This window comes from Cavia porcellus, unplaced genomic scaffold (assembly GCF_034190915.1).
Source record: "Cavia porcellus strain 051 isolate PalLab524CR breed Dunkin Hartley unplaced genomic scaffold, mCavPor4.1 scaffold_19, whole genome shotgun sequence".
NCBI classification, from domain to species: Eukaryota; Metazoa; Chordata; class Mammalia; order Rodentia; family Caviidae; genus Cavia; species Cavia porcellus.
The window spans coordinates 1,766,232-1,793,797 of record NW_026947502.1 but is presented as its reverse complement, the minus strand read 5'-3'; the positions used below and the strand labels follow the sequence as shown (position 1 = coordinate 1,793,797).

At 50.4% G+C, this 27,566-nt stretch overlaps 1 long non-coding RNA gene across 1 annotated transcript in view; it reads right to left on the bottom strand.

Annotated features, from left to right (window-relative positions):
- Positions 1-6,542: 6,542 nt before the first annotated feature.
- LOC134471562 (uncharacterized) overlaps positions 6,543-27,566 on the bottom strand; it is a 35,653-nt gene continuing 14,629 nt past the window's right edge. Inside the window, exon 2 of the long non-coding RNA XR_010041004.1 lies at positions 6,543-13,106. This is a non-coding gene — a long non-coding RNA (uncharacterized LOC134471562). The remainder of the gene's footprint in view (positions 13,107-27,566) is intronic.

The following is a 27,566-nucleotide window of genomic DNA, read 5'->3' as shown; positions in this document are numbered from 1 at the left end:
GCGTGTGTGCGTGTGCACTGTGCGCGTGTGTACACGCGCGTGTGTGCATGTGTGCGCACGTGCGAGTGCGTGTGTGTGCATGCGTGTGTGTGCGTGTATGTGTGCATGTGTGTGTGCGTGTGTGTGTGTGTGCGTGTGTGTGTGCATGCGTGTGTATATGTGTGCGTGTGGGTGTGCGTATGTGTATGTGTGCATGCATGTGTGCGTGTGTTTGTGCGTGTGTGTGCGTGTGTGCGTGCGTGTGTATGTGTGTGCGTGCGTGTGTGTGCGTGGGGGTGTGTGTGTGCGTGTGTGTGTGTGCGTGTGTGTGTATGTACTAGCAATCCCGGGATGAACATCTTTGCTTCATTGCATGAAGTACTTTTATATCCATGGGATTAAACCCTCAAGCTGGGGCAGCCGGCTCTTGCCGATGTGCTGGGCTGTCCTCCTAGGGTGTCCACTTCGGATTTTTGCTAATCCAATATGCGAACACAGCACCCAGCTGCTTTAATTTGCACCTCCTGACCACAGGATGAAGCCAAGCTTGGCCGGTGTACATCGGGTCTGTAGCGCCCCAACGAAGCCTCGGTCAGAGTGGCTCCCCAGAGCCCCATCAGGGTGAAGGAGAGAGGGTGTGAGGGCTGCAGGCTGCACCATGGCTGTGGACGCGACCCCTGTCAATACCTCTCATGGCTTACCTTCAAGACCCCAGCTTGGTCACCACCTGACCGTGACCTCCGACGTCCTGCCCCATCTCCCCTGCGCCTCGGTTTCCCTAGCTATAATTCAGGGAGCTGGTCCAGTTCACTGTCTCCGTCCTCTCAGCTCTAGAATATTCTGAGTGACCCAGTACAACCCCGAATCCAAGTCTTGCCACGCAAATGTTCCTTAGGGAAGTGTGCGTGCGTGCACATGCACATGTGTGTGTGATAAACAAAGGTGCCAGGAACACGCACTGGAGAGAGGAGAGAGGGCAGCCCCCGTGGGAAGCGGGGCGGGAGGCAGATACTCACATGGAGAGGAATGAAACCAGACCCCTGCCTCTCAAAGTACAAAACAATCCACTCAAAGGGAATCAAAGACCTAAATATAAGAGCCAAAACTATGAAACTGCTAGAAGAAAACGCAGGAGAAACACTTGGAGACGTTGATATACGCAGAGATTTTAAGGCGATTAGATGGGAACGGGCAACAGGAGCAAAAATAGCCAAAATGAGATTTTATCAAAGTGAAAAAGGCTCTAAAGGAGGCTGGAGCCCCCAGAGGAGACTCAGGTAACGGGGGCGGGTTTGAAGGGGATTCCCAGAGCCCCCCTCCACTGTGGGCCTGGGCTGGGCGGGGTGATCTCCTGAAGGGGCTGCAGGGAGCTCAGTGCCTGAGCACAGCGTGCTGAGATCCAGGACTGGGGTGCTCCCACGCGGCCCCCCACACCTGTGTCCTGCTGTGGTCCCTCCAGGGATGGCCCCTCGCTCCCCAGAGGCCCAAGCCAGGACTCTGAAAGGTGTCCTTCCCTCTCCCCCATTCTGCCACCATTTCACTGAGGAAAAGGTCCTACTCCGCTTCCTTTTGAAGACCACAAGAGGGGCTTCACAGAAAGGGCTCCTGCCCCATCCCAAGGTGGTCAAGGAGGCCACGGGTGCGACTTCCTTTCTGCAGCACCAGCTGGCAGCCTGAAGCCAGGGCTCTTTTCCATGGGTCTCGCCAGTCAGAGGGACGCACACAGCAGGTGGCCGCTGGAGACCCCCCCCCTACACTCACAGCAAGGAGCACAGAGGTGAAGGGGCCCAGGAAGTAGTTCCCCAGAGATCTGAGAACGCAGCATCATCCCTACCACACCGCTGCCTGCAGTCATCCCAAAGAGACGTGACCAAGGTTGAAAGGTGACAAATGGTCCGGACTGGACACCGATAGGTACTGAGAAGAGGTGAGGATACAGATGCAAAGTGACCATGAGCGACCAAGGAGACTCGCTGTGGTTTGCACACACACACAGAGTTCAGTACTAGAAGCTTACTCCCCAAGGGCACTTGATCATGGAGGCAGTCTAACCAGGATGTAATTAGGGTTATATGGGGGTACAGGGCCTCATAATGGCACTAGTAACCTTATAAATGTGAGAGAGAAGGTGTGGTGGTGCACACCTGCAATTCCAGCATGCTGGCAGCCTGAGGCAGGAGGATCCCAAGTCTGAGCCCAGCCTGGGCACCATAGTGACTTGGAGAAACCTGTCTCAAAACAAAAAGTAGAGATGAAAAGGCTGACCTGGCCATGGGACGCTTACAGCCCAGGTCCACCTGGAGAGGAGCCTGGTCAGCTGCTGCCTGTGCCCTGCCAGTCTCGTCATCCCGTGCCATTTCTCCTCCGATGCACTGCTCGGAATCGTCTCTTCTAGAGCCTTCCTCGTCCCGGCCACACAGTTGTTGGTGAAAGGTAGGATGTATCCCCACCAGGCCAGCTCCTGGGAGCCACAGGCCTTCTGTCCTTTGTCCAGGCCTCAGCACAGGTATGAGGGCCACTGGCCCCGTCCACAGCAGACACACACACAGGTGTGTGCTACCAATGGGTCAGGTTTCGGCATCACCCCCAGGGTCTAGGGCCTGAAACTCAAGGGTGCCCAGAGCACCACCGGTTGTTTACTGAGCCTGCGCTGCTGGACTGGGCCCTCCCCTTCATCGCCTGCTGGCCAGGGTAGGCCTGCAGCCCAGCCAGCCCTGCCACCCCTACCACCCCACAGGAAGAGCGGGGCCCCCTCCCTGGCCAGGCAGCCTGTCCTGCAGTGACAATTGGCTCCCATCTTCCCCGAGGATGCCCAGGCCCTGCCCGTCTGCACAGGCACAGCCTGGGCCTCGCATTCTTCCTGTGCCCCCCTGGGCCCAGCCCAGCCCCACACCTGACCTGGCCCAAGACTCAGTGCAGCCCAGGAGCCAAGGTGGGCAGGGGACGGCGGCGGCTCTATCACCTGCTCATCCTGCTGCTGCCCCCAACCCCCACCCTCCAGCTCCACTCTGTTCCCGCATGAACGTGGCGCCAGACTCCCACCCACCCAAAAGTCCACCACTGGGGTCCTGCGCAGACCTCAGGGACCACCAAGACCCAGACGAGGGGCGTCATGCATGGACTCCTAGTGCCTGGCACGCCATCTTCTGTCCAGCAATGGCCAACCATCCCTGCCCCTCCAGCCCTCTCCGGGGCCTGCTCAGGTCTGCAGGGAGGGACACCCCTCTCCCCTCCGCAGACACCCCTTGTCCTGCCCTGCCCAACCCGCAGCCCCAGGAGGGGCTCTGCAGCAGTCCACCCAGCAGACCAAGCTGCAGCCCCTGCTCCTGGTCACACACGGTGCTCTGGGTGGTGCTGGGTTCAAGGTCGTGCCTGAGGTGAGTCCCTCAGGCCATCCCCAAGCACGGGCAGCACAGGAAGGGCTGCTTTGTTCCCTACAGAACTTTCACATTTCAAAAAAGAAGCTCAACGGTTAGCTATCAGGGGTGCTGTAGCCTAAATTATGACGCCTCGCTCCAGATTCGTATTGGAGATGCTGAGCCCCAGTGCCCCGGAAAGTGGGTTATTTGGAGGCAGAGTCCTTCAGGAAGGGACAGCGAGGAAATGAGGTCACACAGGGCCACCCCAAAGCAACAGGACCCGAGTCCATGTCAGGAGACAGCTATGGGCAGACCGAACCCCGAGAGGGGCCTGGCGAGATATGGGGAGAAGGTGGCCCTCCATGGCTGAGCACAGAGAGCTCAGAAGAAACCGGCTGCCGACCCTCCATCAGGGATGTCAGCCTTGGGGACAGTCAGGAGACAAATGCCACTCAGCCTGTGCCCTAGCAACTGGCCCTGAGGGATTTCACATGGCAACTGTCTGCTCTGCCTCTAAATGCCCAAAGAAGTGTGTCCAGGCCACTTCTGGACACCCAGCAACTGGCCGGAGCCCAGAGAACCAACCAGAAAACCAGCTCCGCCTGGAGACTGGGCCTCTTCCCCACCCTCCCACTTTAGCCCCAGCTCACAGCCCTCTGGACACGGCCCTCAGTCCTGAACAACAGCCGGCCGGCTCTACCCCTCTGGGGCTTCCCTTCCACCTGGGATCCTTGCCCCCGGCTCTCTAGCCCATCCCTGCCCGGCAGAGGAGAGAGCCGGAAAGGCTGGCAGGGCGGGCGCACAGGCAGAGCTGTGGCTCCAGGACCAAGCCTGGAGGGCCTTCGTCACTCGGAGCCTTAAATCCTTCCCTGGGGGCGGGGATGCCCGCCCTGCAGCCCCTGGGGTGTCTGGGAGTGGACAGGGAGCAAGGAGAGCCCGGCCCCCTTGGGTCGGGCCTGGGAGTCCCCGTGTCTTTGTCCTAGGATCCAGGATTGATACTTGGAAGTCGGGAGGAAAAAGCGGCACCGCTCCTCTTCTGAGTTCTCAGCCAGCGTGTCCTGGCAGAGGGGGAGAAGAGGTAGGGGCTCCCTCTCCCTGGCCCCGGCTGTCCCGGCTGCGACAGCGGCTGTGGGAGTGCCCGGCCCTCACCTCTGCTCTGTGCCCTGGAGACTCGGTCCTGCGCCTCAGGTGTGAGGGCACAGACCGCTGCGGCAGACTCCTGGGGTCTCGGGAGGTCGTTAGAGTGATGAGTGTGAACGGAAAATCTATTAAAATTAAAATTAACACTCTACATGCCCCCAAGGAGGTTCATCCCTGCCTTGGTGAGAAAAATCTTGCCTGTGCGCCCAGGGCAGCCTGCAAGGCTGCAGCTTTCAGTGCTGTGCTGCAGGGAAATAGCGGGAGGGGGGGAGAGAGGGAGGGGAAGGGAGGGGAAGGGAGGGAGGGGAAGGGAAAAGGGAGGGAGGGATAGAGGAATAAAGTCCACTCACACACAGCAAGCACAGACCTCAGCCCAAGCAGGACCAGAGTGCTGGAGCCTACGACAGGCCGCAGAGCACAGAGCTTAGGGCCCTCCCACCACCCCAGACCCCCACCGCGAGGCCAGGCCTGGGTGCCGGTGCTGTCCTCTTTCAGCGGCCCCGTGGGCTCCTTCCATGTGTGCCTGAGTCTCCGCAAGGGCGCCACCAACCTCACCTGAACCAGTCCTCTCTCAGGGCCCATCTCCGAGTGCCATGGCGAGGTCCTGGGTGCAACTTAAATGCAGGCGCTCAGGGAGGATGTGACTCGGCCCCTGCCCCGGTGAGCACCTGCGATGTCCTAGAAGCCTCATCTTCTACCTCACTGCAGGCTCTCAACTGCCCTCCGAGGTCTGAACTATTTCCCCACCCCACGTTAGAGATGAGAAGCAGGCTCCGCCAGGGGACGGCAGCTGTCCGAGGTCACCGCTGATCTCCTCCACCGCGGGACTTTTCCTCTGCCCCACATTTTTTCAAGTGACACAAGATGCCTGCTGGTGTTTGTGGGATACTGTGTGATCATTTCGTGCCTGCATGTGATGTGTGTAATGTTCAAACCGATGACCAGCAGTTGATCTGCTGAAACACATGGCATTCCTCTGTTTGGAGCCCCGGATGCCTCTCTCCTGGATTTTAATCAAACCTCCAGTCCCTGTGGACCGCGCTGTAGGACGTTAGAGCTTAGCTGCTTCCCTTCCTCCACTGCCTTCTCAGCACCGACCTCACCTGGCTTTGTACCCCACCCCCGAAGGTGGGCTCCACCAGGGCCACAGCGCCCCAAAAGCACCACATGACAGGGCCATGGCCTTGAGCATGGCAGTCCCCAAGAGACATGACCTTCAAGGCTCACTTCACAGCCGTATCCTCAGGGCCCCTGGCAGCCAGGCCCGGCTCACAGACCCCAGCCTGCCCAGACGCGGGCTCCGCAGGGCCAGACACATACAGCCCTTGGTAAAATCAATGCCACTGCCAGCGAGCAGCTGGCCCAGCTTCCTGGGGCTCCGCCGTATCCCAGCAACAACACGCGCATCCCTTGTTTGCAACTCCTGAGAAGACACAGCTCTCAGACACCAGGCCCAGCTGCTCCCAGCTCCCAGCTCAGCAGCTTCCAGGCCTGGAGCTCCTGGCTGGAGCGGGCAGGCCGACCCCAGGGCTGCAGCACGCTCACCTGCTGGACCTGAGACAGAGCCCCCTCCCCAGGTCCCAGGCGAGGGAGGATGTGGGCAGTGCATCCTCTCAGCTCAGGGCGGACTGTGGCATCCTGTCTGCTGTGGGAGCAGCCACAGTTTGACAGGGCCTTGAACCACACACCTGCAGGTGCATCTGCCATGGCTGGCAGACAGCTGTGAGAAGGGGCTGGGGAAGCAGGGTGCCGTCAAAGACCTTCTGCCAGCCACAGCTCCTACAGGCACCAGCCTGGGCACAGGACGCCCAGATGCAGAGCCCGGAGCCGGCTGGCATGATCCTTCCTCGGCCCAGCCCTGGTGGAGAGGAGAGGCTGGACCCCTTCCTCACGCATCCCCCACCCGTGTGGCTTCCCACCGCCCACCTGGAGTCCTGGACCTTTGGTCATCCTGGGGGGCTTATTCTGTCAGCCAAGTCTCCCTAGCCCTCCACTTCTAACATGGTGGCACAGTGGTGGCTCTTTTCCTGCAGTGGTGCCGTCTTTGACTGTGAAAGATATCAGTTCACTTCATCTGGCTGATTTATTTTGCTTTTCTTATATTTACACATTTTGTTTTGTTTCCATTGCATTGTGTTTCGGAGAATCTTCTTTTCCTGTCTGGACTTGTCCATGGTCATAACATTTTGGGAGGAAAAGGCCAAGTTTCCAACCCAGCAGACCAGCTAGGCTGGTGATCTTCAGAGTCACTTTAGGCCTCTGTGCCTCAGTTTCTCTACGTAGAGGATGGGAGTAACTGCTCCTGTGGGAAGAGAATTGTTGATTGAACACACTGGACACAGGTTCTACATGGCGGGTGGATGATCGCTGCCTGTAGATGTAATGACCATGGTTGACAGGTGCATTTCTTTGTCCTTCCCCACATCTGGACAGCTGTGAGGAGGGTCTCGGGCACGAGCCTGGGAGCCTGGATGCAGAGGTGTCATTGGCAGTTATGCGCCAAGCCTTGCCCACACCTCACCCGAGTAGGGAAAACTTTGGTCATCTCTGGCCAGGAGGGGAGCCGCCAGTCCAAAGCGGTGCCCTACTCCTGCTACAGGTTGCATGTGGCCTACACAAGGCCAGCTAGTGTCCATCCGCGGTGCTCTTGAGCTGAACAAAAGCCCTGAGGAAGAGGCTACGGAACAGGTCTGCAGTGAGCAGCAGCCTGGGATAGGGAGAGGTGGAAGGCGAGGTCTGGGCGCACCGGCCCTGGCAGCAGCAGAGTTCTGGGCGCAGCCACACTCCTGTTCCCTCACAGTGAGGGGGATTCGCTCAGGACAGACCGGGACTGGAGTCTCTCACTTCCAATATAGATAGGACTCTGAACTGTAGTTATAAACTGACACAAAAAATTTGAGATTTTAGGAGCTATTAGCATGGAATAAATACATTCTGCAAATGAGGCCATACATTTGGGAAACGGGACAGAGTGCTATGCTGTGAATGTCACTCATCCCCACTTCAGGGGTGGGAGCTGAGTGGTCAGTGTTACGGTTGATACACTGCATTGAACTGAGCAGTTAAGAAGCTGAACTAAGAGACTCAGCAGCCAGCCACATTCCTACTTTGTAATATCCTCAGCCTGTGCAAGAGGAGGGCACGGAGATGGGTGAGTGCTACCTCTGCCCTGGAGAGGGGGAGGTCTGCATACAATACAAGGGAGGAGAAGAGGCTTGTTCTTCCCTCTTTTGCTCTGGCTGCTTTTGCTGGCTGCTGTCTTGAAGTGTTGCCCCGGTGCCACGCCACCCTGCCTTGGAGCCAGCTGATTATGGACTGCAGCCTCCACAAACAGTGAGCTAAGTAAACGTCTGCTTCCTTCATGTTGGGTGTCAGGTATTCTGCTCCAGCAATGAAAGAAAAGTAACTAAGACAGCCAGTGTGATAAATGAAGAGGAACCCCAGTGTTCCTTGACCCTTCTATTGCCCACCCAGGGGACACAGCTACAGGGTGCCATCTTGGCAGTGGAGAGAAGCCCTCACCAGATCTCCAACACACAGGTACTCTGACCGTGGACTCGGAGCACCTCCAGACCCGTGGGAAGGCAGTGTCTGTCTACCAAGTCTCCAAGTCTCAGGAACTTGCTGAGTGAGTCCTAGAGCTGCCTTGAGTTGCAGTTGCAGCCATGAATCCTAACAGCCCAGGCTTCTGCTGACCAGAGAGGTGGACCCTACAACCACAGCACTTCACCCAGTTCAGACAGACTCCAGGGGTCCCCAGGGAAGAGCTGTGTGAACTGGACCTCCAGGAACAGCTGGCATCTCTCTCCAGAAAAGCAAAAACTCCATAATGGACTGGCATAGGAGCTGAAGCCTGTGGGTGGTTTCCGTATCTTAACAGGCAGGGATTACAGGGTGACAAGCTGGCTGTGTTACCCAGGAGAAGGGAATTGCAGGCCTGCATGGGTAGGACATCCAGATGGCCCATGAGCTCACGTGTGTCTGACCCTCAGGAAGTGGCCAGGGTGTGTTCAGAGTAGACAGCGCTGTGGATGAGGGTTATGGGTCTGGGCCTCATCAAACAGTCTTCAAGGCTCCCCAAGAGAGGAGCAGAAGCAGGGAGTCCAGATGCAAGGGTGTGGAAGGCACCAGAGCAACCAGCCCGGCACGGCGCTGGCCAGCGCTTCTCCCAAGCAGGCGCTCTCTACCAGGGACCTTTCGACCAGAGGGAAGGGCTCGTGGCAGCCCGGCTCCCTCAGTCTGTTGGGCCCCTTGCAGTCCAGAGCCTGTTTTGTATGCAGTCCAGGGCATCTTTATCCCCTTCGTTCTGCTCCCCAAGCCCTCCACGGCTTCCCCGCTCTTCCTTAAACAGGCCAGGTGCATTCCCACCCATCTGCCTGAGGCTCGGTTCCACCAGGTGCCACGTGACTTCCTCCTCTCTTCCTTCCGGTGTCATTTCAATACCCAACCCAGCCTTCTCTGCGACCCCCATAAAATACACTTATCCCTCCGTATCTGGGAATTGCTTTTGTGACCCACCTGCAGATGTTCCAATCTGCAGATGCTCATGTCTTTTGTATAAAATGATATATTTGCACATACCTTAACCTGTCCTCCAAGCACTTGACAGCACCTCTAGATAATGCAAAATATCTAACACAGTGTGAGTGCTGTGTAGAGTTATTATCCTGGGCAGGGTAGGGCTACAACAGCCCGCTGGGGCGCTCAGGCCGTAGGCTCTCCACCACTGACAGAGGGAAAAGAACAAGAAAAGCTTTGAGCAAGTTCAGTGAAGATGCCGTTTCTTGCATACTCCATGGCTGGTTAAATCCCCGGATGTGTAGCCCCACAGCAACCACGGGGCCCTCCCCACTCAGGCCCCTCTTCAATCTGGTCTGTCTGGCCGGGAGAGCGCCACAGCTCCCCTTGTGGGCGATCGCGGGTAATACCACGAGAACTCCAGAACCCCAGGGCCCTCCATTCTGCGCAGGTGCAGAAAGAGAGAGGCACCCACTAGGGACAGGTGCCAGAAAGAGGGGCTCATCAGGAAGGGTCCACAGAGAAAGGTAGAGAAGGATGCCAGGTCCGCAGTGGGGCTGGCTGCCAAGCCCAGGAGAGGCGCGTGGGCCCACCATCCAGCAGACGCCCCTCTTTGACTGTTTCTGTGAGGGCAGCAACCAGCCAGACTGGTCACTTCCACACAGTGCTGTCCACTGGGAAGCATGGGCAGAGGTATGGGCAGCTTCCGGCCTGTGCACCACCATCCATTCAGCAAGGTGGCCCTGCCGTGGACCCAGGCACATGGGCCACCAAGCCGCGTGGCCTGGTCCCGAGCTTGGACCCTGCCTCCTCAGGCTGCAGAGAGCTCCAGGAGCAGGGAGAAACAGGAAGAGACCACCATGATGCTCTTTCGGCTGCAGCCACCCCTTCCGCTTCAGAGACCCTCTGTCATGCGGAGGTAAGCTGGTTGTGAAGGTTGCTCCGAAAAGCTACCTTCCTACTTCTGTCCCTGGACCACAAAAATGTCTCATCTCCTGGTCACATAAGCAAGGGGGGAGGGAACAAGCACACATCGGTCCCTGCAGGGCCCCGCTTCGCGGGCACCTGTGCCAAGGCAGGCAGGTGTCACAGCGCATGACCATGAGGGAGCGCGGGGCTGAGGCCTTGGGTGTGCGGCTGCCTGAGGGCTGTGGCTGGCGACGGGTGGGGGCGGAACTCAGCCAGCCTGAGGTTTGGATGTCACCCTGGGAGGATTTTTGTCAGGATTTCAGGAGAGAGATTAAATGTCCTAAATTTGACCACAATTCTCCATTGTTCCAGGAAAGAAAACTCTAGACCCAGCATGATGGTTTGGGAAAATATTCACATCCACTAGCAAGCTAGCAAGAAGCACGCAGAGCAGACGGGGAGAAGGACACTGCACACTGGACCTGGATGTGGGATGTCAGGTGGGCAAAGGGCTTCCCAATTAAGGGTCTTTTGGGGTTCTCGGTAACAGGCAACCAGTCCCACCAGCACCTTCAGAGTGCACTTGTCAGGGATGGTCTGGCAGTGGAGATCACCCCAAAGCTCAGCATGGGGTGCTGGGGCCATGCTCTGCCTCCGAGCCAGGTGCAGGCTCGCTGGAGATGCCGTTGCACTGAGGCTTCAGGGGGAGGATCTCAGGGGCACAGCAAGGCCACCTTCGGTCAGGCTGCTGTCTCTGTTTTAGCTAGAAATGCAAATCCTCTACCCTGAGCCATGAGCAGAGAAGACCTTGGGGAAGGATGCTGAAGCAGGGGAGCAGCAGGCCCCACAGCACCCCTTCCAGCCAGGAATGTCCTAAGCACCAGCGCCAGCATCTGCCAGGCCACAGCGGCCTCTGAGTCCTGATGAGGTCATGTGGCTGGAGCCGGGTACCTGGAGGGTGTCCTGTGGGGACTGTAACCCACCTTTCCTCGTCCATTCAGGGCAGCGGTGACCCCTGGCGTGCAGCACAGTGGTGAGGACTGACATAGGAGTGACAGATGCGCAGTGGCCAGCCCCATGCCTGGCATGTCCAGCTCTTCTCACAGCTAAGGGACGACGCACACAGGACCCGCCCTGGACAACGTGTCTGGCATCTTTAGAACCTGCTCGTCTCGTATCCTGGTCCTGAATCCTGGTCATTCTGCCGTCGGTTCCTTTGAGTACGTGTGAAAAACCCACAGAGCTCCCCATGTCTGAGGAGATAACAGCACCACTAAGTGGACTTAGTGACCCCAGCCCGAGAGAGGCGTCTGCACTTGACCGACCGACTCTCAGGGAAAAAGGAATCCGAAGGCCCTAAGCTCCGAGTGCTTGACACCACGCCAGGCCACAGTCACCTGAGTACTCCTGCTCCTGGCCCTGCGTTTCCTGATCAGTTCAGGGAAGAGGTGACCCCTGGAGGGGATGTGGAGGGGCACGTTGTTCCTGTCTTAGAAGTTATAGTCGGAAAAATCCAACAAGGAAACCAGAGAACCACGCATGAGTTTCCACAGCCTGAAGGCCTGGCAGGAAGCCCACCCACCCTGGAGGATGGGGCTGGGCTGAGACAGAGCAGAAGCCCCAAGAGGAGCACGGCAGCAGCGGCCTCCCCGATGGTGCACTCGGCACGCTGAGGGTTCAGATTGCTCCTGCCTCAGCCTCCTCCTGCGTGGTGCAGAGCCCCTCACCTGGCTCTGCCACTGGCCGGGTTTATGTGGAGAGAATGACAGCTCCTCAAACACACGCAGGCCCTGGGGACAGAGGGAGCCACTGCCCGGTTCTGGCCCCACCGTGAGGCGCCTCCTCCTCACCCAGCAGGCCGCCTTGTTGCAGTCACGTTCCAGGGAGTCAGTTAATTGCAGTCAATGGCGGTTTGAAACTCTTACCTGGAAAATTCCACAAATAACAGTTCTGAGGCCTTGAATGACTTCTGTTACAGCACACTGTTGTAACTGTGCCGCTGTGTTAGTGGTTGCTGTCTATTCCTTAATATGTCTAATTGCCAGAGAGTTGTGAATGCAAGAGGGAGAGCAGTGAACGCGGGGTTTGGTGCCATCCGTGGCGTGGGTCTGCACTGCGCCTCAGGTTCGCGGATAGGGTGACCGTGTGCGTGCTTTCTGCCAGCCTGCCCCAAGGCACCACGTGCGTTTTTGTAGCCTAATAACGGAGATGATAATGCATAACGCATTCGTGCTCGCCATCTTTTTAGTGACTTACAAAGTGAAGCCGTTCTTGCAACATTCGTGTGCCGTTTTGGTTTCTTTCTAAGTAAAACCCTTCTCCACGCTCTCTGAGCACTCAGCCTTGTACCTAGGTTCATTTTCACCTCGGTGGCACTCGCGCTTCCCACCTGTGGCTCGGCCTTGGCTGCGTGTGGCTTTGTGATGCAGCCGCCTTGATCCTCCTCTGCAGGCGGGAAGAAGCTGGGCCTGGGCTGTGTTCAAAGCCCAGCCGCTGTGAGCAGCTCGGGCCCAGCCTCACCTCCCTCTCTGAGCCTCACCCCTGCAGTGGAAACGCAGGCTGTCCCGGCTTTATAATGGTCCCACTTGCGATTTTTTCAGCTTTTTAGTGATGCACAACATCCTGCTTTGAGTTTTGAATTTTGAATCTGGCTCTTTTCCCAGACTAGCAATATGGGGTCAGATCCTCTCTTCCGACGCCGGGCAGCAGCACCTGCAGCTCCCAGTCAGCCCCACCATCACTAGGGAAAAACCAGTTCCACAGCGTGCCAGCTGGCAAGCATTTCTGGGCTACAAGTGCTATGTACGTCACACGAGAGAGTCAATTTACACAATGGGCTCCGGGTGTGATACCACCGCCAACTGCGTGCTGAGCAATGCTCTGGAGACATTCAGGCAGGCGAAGCTAGGATGCTTGGTGGGCTGCGTGTGTTAAGTCTGTCTTTGAAATATCAGCTCGCGGTGGGTTTGCAGCGCAGCCAGCTCACCACAAGGCAGAGCGCATCTGTGGGGCTTGGTGACCAAGAGCACAAAAGAGCTACACACACAAGGATCACAGCCGAGCACGCCGCTCCTGACACGTGTGGGGTGGAGGCATCTTGGTGTCCGCTCCATCCACTGCTAACACAGCCTCACGGGGTGAGACAGCAGTCAGCGACTGCGCTGGACCAACATTTGCCAGGCCCTGGATTTGACCCCAACACTAGAAAAGAAAAGAGAATGCAGAGCTTAGACAACATGCAGCCACTTTTCCTTTCAATTTTTAGTTATTTTATAAATCTTCAAGAACTCACCATGAGATCTGAGACACTATGTGAATTAAGATCATTTCCCCTGAATTAAAACCCAGTTTCCCCTATGTATTAATCTGTCCTCTATATAAGAAGAAACGATTTCATGAATTTATTAGAAAACCTAGAACTTGCTCGGCTAAGTACGTATTTCTTTGTTTAAACCTAGGCTCCAGCGATTTGCACTGCAACCATACTCCTGAGAATTCAGCTTTTAAAAAATGCAGACACGTGAAGCCCTGGCGTATTTGTGCCACTTCCTTTCCCCTCCTCCCGTGCCCGCCGCTGGCCTCTCCGTAAGGCCCGAGAGGCATGCTCAGCTGGGGTGTGGGGGCCTCGGCCCTGCAGCTGTGCTCTTGGTGTGAACACCGGTGGGCTGACCATGCTGCCCCCTCTGCTTCCTTCTCTCCGTGAGGCTTTCGGGCAGTGTCCGTGGAGAGGGACCGAAGTCTGAGCCTGTGTCTCTTCCTGCAGCGGCGTACACGGGTTCCCAGCTACCAAACACACTGCTGCAGTTTATGCAGCTGTGTGTGAACTGTGGTCCCTTTGGGTGGCTCAGGAACCATGGGAGACTGTTTCTCACAGCTCTAGAGGCTGGAAGTCCAAGCTCGAGGTGCTTCCCGGCTCACCACTGCTCCACAGCTGGAGGGCCAGGCAGCCCCGGGGCGTCCTGTGAGGGCCAGAGTTCACTCATGAGGCTCCATCTTCACCACCTAATCACCTTCCCCACCCCCAGGCCGTCACTCTGGGGCCTGGATTGCATACAAATGGGGAACGAGTGTGCACACAAACTTTGATTCTACACAAACTTCACAATGAGCTTGTTGATTTCCTCAGCATCTCCAGTCGGATCTGATCAGAACTACATCTGACGCACAGCTGAATCAGGAAGAGTGGGGGCCGGGTCGCGTTAGGTCGCCTCATCCATCCACGCGGCCGGGCTCCCAGGGAGTAAGGACTCCTTTTGTGTCCTGTGCAGAATCTTTAATTACCCCCTAAAAAGGACCTGTGTAGTCTTGGTTAGGTTGACTCCACTATGACTTTTAGGTTTTTGCTATTGCAAATTGCAAGGTTTTTGTGGTTTTTTTCTTAGTCATTTTTCACTAAGAACTAGTTCCTATGAAATATTTTATAGTACACTTTTAACATTAACATTTTACAGTACATTTGCTCATATACGATCATTCATTTTTCTACAAAGAGAATTTATTTGGCTGTCAGTGTCTCATCATCAGGTAAGGCCGACAGAGGGCTTACATATTTACAGCTGGTTTGGAATTGTTTGAAGCCAAGGGCCAGGGTAATTCTGCTATTGCTTCAATCCTTGGAATTGCAGTAGAACTGAAAGTAGTGGTTCTTTCACAAGACCACGTACAAAGAAAGGAGCCTGTTTTCCAGCCCCAAAACTGAATTTTAAAAGCCCCAGTTTCTGTGTTATGTTTTGTGTCTGGATGTCCCCCCAAAGCCTCAAATATTCAACGGTGCAGGCTTCTAGAGTTTGTGATCAACTCATGGTCCAGCGCTGGGATGACGGGTGTGAGTCCTGCACCCACCCTGGGGTGTGTGGCCTACATCCGAGGTAAGGCTGGGAAAGAGGCTTCTCTCGTGCGCCTCCTTTTTGTTCTGGCTGTTTGTTCTCTCTTCTACCACGCCACCCTGCCTTGGACCCAGCAGATTATGGACTGAAACCTCCACAAATTGTGAGCTAAGTAAACCTTTCCTCCTTTAACTTTGGATGTTGGGTATTTTGTCCCGGCAATGAGAAAAAAAGTAACTAACACATTCTAGATAAAGTACTTACAGCCTTTAGCTTTAGTCCATCTGCCAGCCTGCTGTAAGAATAAAACCCAGTAAGGACCAAGCAGAAGAGACGCACAGGGCAGAGGATGAAAAGTACAGAACACGGGACAAGGAGACACAAGCCACTGGGTGTGTCGCCCCAGGGACTCTGGTGTGCTCACAAACTGGGTGACTTGCCTCTGTGACACTTTTTAGTTAGTTGTTGCTGACCTTGAGAGAAGCTGACAGCATCTTTGTATCCAGAAACCTTGCTTAAATTCTTCGTTAGTTCTACTGTTTTGTCTGTTGATCTGTTAGGATATATATATATAGTTATCATCTGCAAATAACCAGGATTTTAATACTAATAAACAACTTGTTTTTCAGACCCTGACAGGCCTTATGTCATTTTTATTCCTTATTACTTGAGCAAGATCCAAATAGGGACTTTATTAAGCTCCACAAACAGTAAAGGTGAGGAGCGCTCCTCACCCAGCCTGGTCACAGTGAGAGGAGTGAGTCTAAATGTCTTCCTGTGCCCTAGTTGCTACAGACCTTTAGAACACACTTTGGCCCTGTGTATCCATGAGTTCTGCATTTGTAGATTCAACCAACCTCAAGTCATAAATGACAAGACTTTTTCTTGTCCTTATGCCCTAAATAATGGCGGTAGCAACTCTTTAATGGCACATGTTATATTAAGTATTATAAGTAACCTAGAGGACATTCAGAGTATGCAAGAGGATGTGCATGGATTCCATTCAAGTATCACACCACTTGACATAAGGGACTTGGGCCTCCTTGGATTTTGCTTTGAAGAGGGCTGAAATGGGTCCCCCGGAGATGCCAAAGGGTGACTCCGTAACAGCTGTCATAAAGTCACGGGAGTGTCTGTCTATTCCTAGTTGTGTGGTATCTCTAAAAATGAAACTCAGACATTGAATTATGCTCTCTAAATCTCTGAAGAGAATCGATATCAACATTTAAAATAACAGTTAAAAATGAGCAACATATATTTCTCAGGAACACCTGGAAAAATGCGTGGGACTCAACAAAGCGTGCTAAGGAGACAGGAGAGGTGCAGATGTCACTGGCTCCCCGCTGGCCCAGCTGGGGACCCAGGCTCATGCGGAGAGGCCTCTGAATGTGAAGAACTGGGTGAGACTGTAGGAAGAAGACACAGGGGACATGGCCACCAGCGTGGACGGGGGGGGGGGCTACTTGCTGTGGACAAGGAGTGGAGTTTGGGGTGTGGGGGTCTAGTATGACCACCTCTCATGGACCCCTGGGCTCAGGTGGGCATTTCCTGTCCTTGTTTCTGTCTCACTCCACAGGCCTCAGGACTCCAGCACCCGAGTGATCACAGCGGAGTCTCAGGAAGCCAAGCCCACAGAGCAAATGCAGGTGGCAGCCAGGGACGGCGAATGGCAGGCTGCCCTGTGCCACTCAGACAACTTAGCTACAAACTGAGGAGGGGAATGTACAGAAGGGTGTGGTCCCAGGCATGGGATAAGGCACCAAGGGCCACTCAGTCGGGGCCAGCTCAGAGTGGCCATCAAGCTCACTTAAGGCCTTTTGTCCTGGGCCCCAACTCCATCAGGAAACTTCCGAGCTACTGAAAAGAGCCCATCTACCCAGATGAGATAACTGACACCCAGGGCAACTGGCTGTGATGTCTTCCACTTCATGCACCTGGAGCTTGAGCCAGAAACTATGGACTGCCAGGCCTCAGGCAGAGCCATGTGGCGCTGTGTGTGACCAGCTCCAAGTTCTCCACTTTGGAAAGAGGTTGCCTGAGTGGGAAACGTACTTTGCAGTGGGCCCAGGTCACACCACCCCCATCTTCATTCTTTTCTTATATACCAGGGACCCTCTGTGTATGTGCATCTGCAAACCCCACTGAGATCCCCACTGAGGCTGGATATGCTCCTCTCACTTGGAATCCCAAACAGGGTGGGGCAGGATACAGACCAGACGACGGCCCTGACACACGTGATGAAGTGTCCTGCTCCTCTTTGAACTTTCTTTCAGTAATCTTTCTGGCCACTGAAGGTTCTCCAGCCAGAGGCCACGGGAAAATGTGTAGCTTCTGACTGGACTCAGACAACCACATCAGAGCAAACCCCTCAGGGCGTCTGCTCTTGGAATTGCGTGCTGGTGACCGTATGATTAACCTAGTCTGGCGGATCCATGGGACAATCGCTGGGTCAGAAAAGCTTCTAGAGTGTTCTTACGTACACTCTGATGCACGTACAGATCACAACAGGGTTTTTCTATCCCTGGCTCTCACCTGCTCCTCAGAAGTACCAATTTGGTGGTGGTGGTGGGATCGCTGACTTGAATGTGAGCTGGACTTGTGAAAGTCTGGACTTGTGAGAAGATTTACACCATCCATTCACTTTGTCTTTCCTTTTTTTATGAGGCAAAGGTAGAGACTTTGGGATTCACAGAAATGAGGAAAACAGCAGCCTACGGAGAAGATGAATGGAACTGTCCACAGGGTGAAAGCCATGGTTTTTTTAAGAGCAGTGGGGAGATTAATGTTGAAATGGAATCTTCTCACTTGTTTAAATTGGTTCCTGTATTAGTCAGCTTTGCATCGCTATAACAAAATACTTGACACAGGCTGCTTTTGAAGCAGAGAGAGGTCTATTTGGGCTCATAGTTCTGAAGGTCAGGTCCAAGATCAGGCAGCCTCACCGGTCTGAGGCAGCGCATGCACACATCTGAAGCCAGGAAGACTCGGTGGGGAGAGAGCGGGGACCCTCTTGGCCCCTTCAAGGGCCTTCCCCCTGGACCCCACCCCTTCCAGGTTCGCAGCACCTCCCAGTACCACCACCCTGGGCACCAGGCCAAAGACACCACACTGAGATTGCCCGGCCCGGGGCTCGGGCTCGTCCCTGCCGCAGCTGAAGTGACTAAGAAGGTGCAAAACTGCTGACAGCAATCGTGGAAGGCAGGGGACAGCAGAGGGTACAGGTGCAGGTGCCAGCAGCTGAGCCCCAGGGCCGCACCCTGAGCAGGACGCTGAGCAGAGCACAGGGGCTGCACATGGGTAACGCGGAGAGGAGAGGGCCCGAGGTGACCCCCACATGGGGGACCCCCGAAGATGGCAGCACTGCGAGGTGCACCAAGGCTAGGCCGAGAACCCCCGAGCTCAGCCCAAGCGAGCAGAGTGTAAGACGGCGAGCAGGGAGACCTGGAAGACGACGTGTCCTTGCCCACATCTCCTGGAGGAAGACCGGGTCCTCCAGGGCAGCTCTCTGTTGGGCAGGGAGGAGACAGCTTTGCCCGCCCCACGAGGGAAGCTGGGCAGTGTCTGGAGGTGGCTGTGACTGCCATGGGGGACGCGTCACTGCCACCTAGCGGGTGGGGACCGGCGATGCGGCTGGACATCCCACAGTGCACAAAGCTGTTCCCTGCAGAAAAGAACTCCAGCCAGAAGGTTGCCCACCTCACGTGCGTGGGGGCTGAGTCCCCGCCCTCGAGGAAGGGCTACTCTAGACCCGTGGCAGCTGTAGCCAGCCTCCTCGATGGCCCCCAGGGCGCTCACCTCCCCTATCCATGCCTTTACCTGGGCCCTCACCATTCCAAGCCTAGTACACCCCTCATGGAGAAACTCGAGTGGGAGGGGAGCACAGGCTCCAGCCAGCACCTAGCAACGAGCAAGGAGCCGGAACCGCCAGCGAGGAGCTGTGGGGTAGCATTTCCTGCAGCCGCTGGTACTCCTAGTGCAGCTGTAGCCCCAAGTGACTGCTTGATGACACCCCACTCAGGAGAAACCCCGAAACAGAACCACAGAACCCAGTCATTCCCAAGGCCCTGGTCCTCCAAAATGGTGCCATGATGAATTTTTGTTGTCCTAAAGTGCCAGGTTTTGGTGTGATTTGTCACATAGCAGTAAATTAGTAATACAAACCTGCTTCAGCAAACAAGAAAGGAAACCTTATGAGGGTTATGGAGAGCTGCCAGGACACTCACTGCTTGTTAAACTGAAACCCTTTAAAGGAAGAAAGTATCCTCAAGATGCTTTAAAATATACAAATCACAATGTCTAGCATATAGCCCAAAATTACTAGGCATCCAAACAAGCAAAAAATATAGCTCATAATCAGAAAAAGAGTATCTGAAAGATACCCTGAAATGACCCAGATGTTAAAATCTGTAGACAAGGACTTTAAAAGCAACATTAGAAATATATTTAAGAACTGGAAGAAAAATTTTATCTCAACAAGCAAATGGGTGAATAATCAGCAGAAAACTGGAAATTTTTGTGAAAAGGAAAAATGAAACTTTTATAACTAAAAAAAGTAGGAGAAATCAAATTTACCATATTGGCTTAACAGCAAATTTAATATGGCAAGAGAAAGAATGAACAGAGACAGATTCACAAAAATTTCCATTCTGAAGGAAAGAGATAAAAAGTAATTTCTAAAACACAAGTAGAATCACCATGACTAGTGAGACAATGCTAAGCAGTCCAACATGTCATTTTAATGTCAGAGCAAAGCAGAGAGCGACTAGGAAGAAAATAATATTTTGAAAAAATAATGATTGAAATGTATACAAATATGGGGGAATCATCAACTGACCAACTCAAGAAACTGCATGAACTGCACAAAGGGTAAACCCAACGAGAAGCAGGAGCAAGCACGTTCTAGTCAAACTGCGGAGAAACGGAGAGCAAGAGGACACTTCCAAGCAGTCAAATTAAAATGGTGAGGTGCACAGGAGGACAAAGACACCACGACAGCTATCCAGAAAAATCCCAGAAGGACATCGGAGCGGAGTGCAAAGCCATGGTCCACGCATTTTAGACAGGATCTGGTCTGACATGAGACGGAGAAAAAGACATTTCAGAGACCCAAAGTTGGAAGACATGGTTGCTAGTGGACCTTTAATGTAAGACACACGAAGAGTTTTAGGCAGAAAGAGAATGGGAAACAGATGGAAATTGGGTAGGAATGGCAAACAATACAGAAGTAACCATGAAAATCGAAAACATTAGCCTTTTCCTTAATTTTCTAAAAAGGCAAATACCTATTCAAAGAAAATGTAACAGAACTATACGGTGAGCTTTACACTAGACATATAAATGAAATTATGACAATAGCTCAGAGAGCTGGAAAGAAGATAAATTTGTAACTCTGTCAGTATCTTACACACACTTGTGAAGTGTGAATAATCATGTGTGAAGTAAACAGCATTAATTCTGAGTAGGCCACAATAAGAGCACATATTGTAATTTCTAAAACAATTGCTAAAAATTTTTAAAGAATAGCTAAATGCCAACAGAGGAATTTTTTTAAAGAATACTACCAAATATTTACTTAATCCAAAAGAAGACTGCAAAGGAGGAAGTGGAACACAAAGCAGATGAAAAAAATATGAAACAAATAACCAGATATTAGACGTAACCCAACTTACTATAAATGAGCTGAACACTAATTAAAAGGCAGCCATTGTCAGAAGAGCTTTTTAAAGGAGCTCCCAGCAATCTGAGAATGAAATTCAAAGACAGATGGGTTGCAAGTAAGAGGATGGAAACGGTATGATGTGAAAATTATAACAAAAACTTGCTAAGTAAAACAAAATACACACAAGATAAAAAGCACTTTTACAAGTATTTCATAATGACAAAGGGATGAACTTGGTAGGAAATCATAAAAACTAACTAAGGTGAGATATTTGTTTGTACCTAATAATTGAGCTTCAAAATTTATAAAGCAAAAACTGACTAACAGAAAAACAGGAACAGATAATCCCCCAGTCAGAAGTGGAAATGCTAACACCTGTGTCTCAGAATTTATAAACAAGGAGACAAGAACAGATAAGGATATAAAAGATTTTAACAACACTATCAATGATCTTGATCTAATTAACATTTTTAGCATCTTATGATACAACTTCAAAATACACATTATTTTCAAGTGCATAAGACAGAAAAAAATTTACCTCACAATGATGATTTTATATGTTTTGTTTATTTCAGGAGTATGAATAGTAATATATTTTTTTAAATGTATAATGATGAATACATTAACTTTTATAGAATGCATTTAGCAATGCTTTGAAAGAAATTTATCATTCTAAGTGTCCATAATAGGAAAAAAGCAAAGATTAAAAACGAGCAGTTTGAGAACTGAGGATGTAGCTTAGAGGTACAGCACTTGCTTAGCAAGCATAAGATGCTGGCTTTGATACCCAACATCAAAAAAGTTCTAATTTGAATTTATACATTAGCAATCTGAAAAGGAAGACAATATCATACCCACAGTAGAGAGAAGGAAAGAAATAATACACAGCCAACATCAATGAAATACAAAACAAATAGAAGAAAAATAACAAAACTGAAGATATCTCTTTGGGGACTTCCAGAAGAACATGGTGGATAGATAACAGCAGCTACAGAGGCTCTCTGAGATAGCCAGCTTAGATTCCAGGAATGGTGTGGCGTGAGGAGTCCTAAGCAAGGGGAGATATACCCTGATGACCCAGGAACGAACTAAGCTGAGAGAAACCAACTGGAAATGCAATCCCAATGCTACGACTGGAACAGCTAAAATCTCAGTGCCAAAGCTGGAACCCGCACCTCTGGAAACTGCGACTTGAATTTCCTGCCACCGCTGCTGCATCTGAATCGGCACAGCAGGGATAGAGACATGAAAGCTCTGAGAGCAGGAATCGGCGAATCGAATAGAGAGCAGAAATGGTGGGGAGCCCTGCATCAACCTGCGGTGAGTGAGAAGAACAGGGACCCTTCCATAGACTAGAAGGCTCCAACAGAGGACATTCTGGGACCAGGCAGACTAGCCAAAACAGGATGCTGCAGTGACTTTAGTCACATATTCCCCTTTCAAGCAGGATTGGTAGGGAGTGCTTGACCTGGATGACGCTGCAGGACTAAGACCCAGAAGGCTAGCCCAAACCAGGTCGCTGCGGCTGGCAGTGCACCCTAATGCAGTGAAGCCTTCAACAGATTGACTGACCTGGAGGGGCAGGCCCAGCATAGGCTGCCCCAGTCTGTGTCTCCCTCATACACTGCAGTGGGCGGGAACACCTAGCAGGCACGATTCAAACAAACTGTAACCCACAAAGAAAGAAACTGGGCCTCCTATATACGCTTGTATGGAAGGAACAAAAAGTATGGGAAGAGGGAGCAACAAGAAAGGGTCCTCAGTCTCCAATTCTGAGAACACTGATCCAGGAAAGGTAAATGCAAAGGAGAATGAGGACAAAAAACATGCACTATCAGGCAAGGTACCAATAGACATAAAGCAGTATCTCCGGGACCTCATAGACGAGTTCAAAAGTGAAATATTTAACCAAGTGAAGCAAGATATAAGTAGAATAGTTAAAGAAATGCTAAGCACCTCCCAAGAAAAAACAGATTGTGGAATGGAAGAACAGAAAAAAAGGGGAGAATTGTTTGATGGAGAAAATAGAGAAAACGTAGAATACATGAAACAGGTTCAAAGAGATTACCAGGAAACTAAAAACTCTTTTGAAAAGCTCACATAACAGCTTGAAAGAAACTAAGGATAGATTATCTGAACTGGAGGACAGATTTGTGATGTGGGAGCATGAAAGGAAAAACTTCTTAAAAATAACAAGGAAACAAGCAGTAATAATACAAAGGCTAGAAGATGATAAGAGGATCTATAACTTAAGAATTAAAAATGTAAAGGAAGAAGCAGGGATACAAACAAATGAACTGCAAAGGCTATTCACAGAAATAATCCAGGAGAATTTCCCTAATTTAGCAAAAGGCAAAGATACTCAGATGTATGAGGCATACAGGACTCCAGCCACCTACAACTCAAACAGAACTACACCCAAGCATATAATAATCAAGATTCCAGAAATCCAATATAAGAACAGAATATTTAAAGCTGTCAGAAACAAGAAACAGATCACTTACGAAAGAAAACCCATCAGAATTACAACAGACTTCTCGGCACAAACCATGAAATCTAGAGGAGTGTGGGGTGAAATAATCCAAACCTTGAAAGACAACTCTAGTCAAGATTGATATACCCTGCACAATTGTCCCTAGAAATTGATGGAAAAACAAGGTGTTTCCAAGATAAAGAGGAACTGGGGGAATTTGCAACCACCAATCCAATTCTACAGAGATTACTGCAGGACAGTTCTAAAAGAGAAAAATACCAAGATTCCAGAAACAGTGGCAGAGCGGCCACAATGAATGGAGCAGAAAGCGAAATGAAGAAAACAAACTGACAACTAATGACAGAAAAACAGCTCAACAGAAATGAGGCAGAGAAGGTTGGATGGTAGGGACAGCTATTTTGGAGAAAACAAGACATCATAATAGCTAGTGCTGATTTAACATCATCTTGTTTTGAAGTCCCATCAAGCTTTTGTTCTTCTGTCTCCATTGGTCTTAACATGTTGTATCTTATTGGATTTTATTATATGTGGTAATATAAACAAAAACTTCTATAGACAAGGAGATTATACAGAAACCATTGTTCATTTTCTGTTAGTTGATTCTGTAATACTGTCATTCTCTTGAATGGTTTTACATTGTCTTGATATGTTTGATGCTACAGTATATGAAGTTATACTCAAAGATTTCAAGGAAAGAGACACTATGGTAACCACTTTTATGTTGGGATATCTTGTGGTGAAACACTATTTTGCTTAAATGGTTATGTTCTGACCTGTGCTATTTTGTTGTTATGTCCTCTTTTATCTCAATCTCCCTTTTTTATTATTTTTTCATTTTTATCTTTTTAACTAAGGGAAAAAATAAAAAATAGCAGGATATATTATAGTAACCCACTTTGATTTCCTATTAACTTGATTTGAACCCTGTATTGTTCTCACCATCTTATTTTGACTGATTTTACTCTATTCTGTTTTGCTTGATAGTACCAAGTTCGAGAGTATAGGCAACAACTGTGAAGACAATAAGATTCACTATGATGCCCATTCTGGTTTGACTATTATCTTCTTTTGAAGTCCTGTAATGTCTCCAATGTTTTGGTTTTGTTGGTTTTGTTCTTTATTGCTTTGTTCAATTTTATTATAACTGATGATATAGGCAATTCTTTTTAAGAAAGCAAGAGGCATTATGGTAACCATTGTTGATCACCTTGTATTCTGTTTTTACATTATGTACTATGTCCATCCTTTTGATTTGACTGACTCTGTTTTGTTATGTCACATTTGGTTTTATTCTCTTCAAAAAAAAAGTAATAAGAACTGTGGGAGCAATAAAACCCAAAATGTGTAATTGTCATTGTAAAAAAGAGAGGAAAAGAAAGTGCTCTAGGGGCTGGGGATTTAGCTCAGCAGCATAAGGGCCTGCCTTGCAAGCAGACAGTCGCGAGTTCGATCCCCGGTACCGATAAAAAAGAAAAATACCAAAAAAAAAAGTGCTCTAAACGATATAACTGCATGTATATTTAAGTGTGTAAGATAGATAACCATATTACTGAGTTTTTGTTGGATCATTGAACAGAACGTTTGCAGTCTCACTGTTTGAATGTCTACTTTATATGCTTTAATTTTGTAACTTGAACAAATATTTCTAAGATGACAATATGTAATCTATCAACTAGTGATTTCCTACTGTTTATTTTTTTTAATTCTGTATAACTTGTACCCTTTTTCTGTTTTTTTCTTTTTCTCCTTAAATAAAAAATCTTTAAAAGATATCTCTTTGTACATATTAATAAAATTGAAAAACCTGTAATACAACTGATCAAGGAAAAGAATATAAATTACAAAATATCTTTTAAACTTTTATTTTTTAATTGATGGAGAAAAATCATATATGTGTTATGCATTATATATGATATCAGACACACAATTTATATATAGTGTATGTATATGTGTGTATATTTGTGTGTTTACATGTATACATACATTTATATATACACACTCAAAATAGTTGAAATGGAAGAAAAGAATCATTTCAGAGCCTAGAAATATTGAAAGAGTAATAATAATAACTATTACCAAAAAGCTTATGACAATAAATTCAATAATTTAGATGAAATGGAAAACTTACTTGAACCTCACAATTTAACAAAAGTGACACAGGAAAAAGTAGAAAAAGTAACTAGTCCTGCTTACCAGTATCCTATTGCTTTATTAGCAATCCCAAAGCTTAGTACCGTAAAGCAATGGCAGTGTCTTGTGGTTGCTAAGTTCCCTGCCGTGGCTGGGTGGCTCCTCTCCTCCAGATGGGGTGGCTGGGCTGACTCACTCTGCTGCTTTGCCGGGCAGTGGTGCCTGCTGAAGGTCACAGAGGCATCCCTTACGCGTCTGCCACCTCAGCACTCCCTGTGCATCCCTGGACGTGAGCCACTTTGTGGCACGGTGGCTCAGAATCGCTGCTTCTAACACAGTGGCTGGCTTCAAGAGGGAAGGAGAGAACTGATTCTAAAAGTTATATAAAAATGCAAAATTGCAAGACAGTTTTGAAAAAGCGTGACAAAGTTGGAAGACTCCTGGCATCTAATTTTCAAGACTCATTAAAAAGCTTTGGTAATCCAATGACAGTAGTTCGGGGGGGGGGGGGATGAGCACAAAGATCAATGGGACAGAATAGCATCCAAAAACAGAGACAAACATACACTGAATTGATTTTCAATGAAGGTGTCAAAGTAATTGGATCAAGGAAAGGCATTATTTTTCCACTGCTTGCTACAAAGCAAATTGGTAAGAATGTAGCAGCTTTAAAATGGCACTGATTTATTACTGCACATACAAGTATACATTGCATCTGCTTCTGCAGGGCAGAAGTTTGGGCGTAGTGTACCTGGGTTCTCTTAGGTCTCAAAAGGATAAAATCATGCTGTCAGCCAGATAGAGTTCCTTTTTTGAATCTGGACTCCTCTTCCAAGAAAATCCTTCTGGCTGAAGGCCTGAAGTCCTTAGTTCAAGACATCAAAAGAATCTCCTTGTCCTTGAGCCTCCTTAACCTCTCCTGAGGTCAGGCCACTGGAGAACGATCCTTCTTATCGTTAACCCACGGTCACCCAAAGACCTGCGTGACAGCTGCAGGATCCCCTCTGCCATACGGCACTGCCCTCAGTCACCCATCTCCCTCACACTCAAGGGGAGGCATCACACAGGGCGCGCACGCTAGGAAGCAGAAAGCGTGAACACTACATGGGCTTCATGTGGCTGCTGGGACAAATTACCACAAATTGGTGGTTAAAAAAACACGAATGTTACACACAATTCTAGAGTTCAAAAGTCCAACAAGTTAAATCAAGGTGTCAGCAGGTCTGTCTTATTTTCCAGAAGCTGCAGAGAAAATCTGTTCCCTTGCCCTTCCCAGCTTCTGGAGCTCATGACTCCTCCATCACTGTCAAAGTCAGCAACTGTAAACCAAATTCTTAGCGCATTAAACACTTTGCCCTCCACTGCCTCTCTCTCCTTTACACACGAGGATGTTTGTGATTTCATCGCACCTGCCAGATAATCCAGGATAGCACTGCTGCTTCAAGGGCGGCTGATCAGTAACATTTACTCTGCCTAGTGCCTTAATCAATCTTTTCCATCCGATGCGACAGTCAAGGTTCCAGGGATCAGGATGTGGGCATCTCTGTGGAGCCACTACTCATGCTGGACCAGGAGGCTGCTGGACGGTAGAGTGACCAGGGATATTTCCAAACTCTTGTTGTCTCATTCACAGAACTGGATAGGGAAAGTGATGAATGTGGAAGTTTAATGTTTATTTAAGACAAAAGAAGAAAAGAAATGAGCGAGAGGGCAGCGGCAGTGACATCAGTAGCCGCCATCATTAACATCCTCTTCCTGACATCAGATCCAGACCACCCATCAAAGGCCCACTTATCTCACGCCGAAAGACCTAAAGACAGCATTCTCCAATCCTCGGAATCAGGTGCAGGGCTCGGAAACTAATCTGCACACGTGTCCAGAACCTCGCTGAGCAACTGGTCTCTGTGATTGACAGGTCATGCCCATCTACTCAGCCACCCTGCCATGCCCTCAAGGGGACATCTTAGATTCTTCCCACCCCAGAAAGGGATAGTCTTTCAAACAGTGGTGCTGGACCAACTGGATGCCTGTACAGGGTTATATGAATCTCAATTCTTACTGCACAGAAAAGATAAATAGAAAGCAAATGCAAACATTAAAACTATAAAGACACATACAGATGGTCAGTAAGGATGTTTGTAAATGCTCATTATTATCAGTCATTAGGCAAATGCTAGTCAAATCCTGGTTCACAGCTTCACATCCACTGCGTGTCTGTAATTAAAAAGAAAAGGGGTAGGAAACAGGAAGGAAAGGAGGGAAGCAGCGAGGGAGGAAAGGCTGACAAACGAGCGATAGAGAATGAGCCCCAGTGCATCGCTGGCATGGATGGCAATGGTGTGGCCCTGGTAGACAGCAGCATGCTGGCTTCTCCGGTAAACAGAAAGTGACCACCCAGCAATCCACTCCTCAGAGTATACCAGTCGTAGTCTGCTTTCTATTGCTATAACAGAATACCCGTGACTAGAAAATCCGCTTTACGAACAGGTTGACTTATCTCCTGGCTCTGGCGGCCAGAAGTTCAAGACCAGTGGCTGCATCTGCTCAGCGCT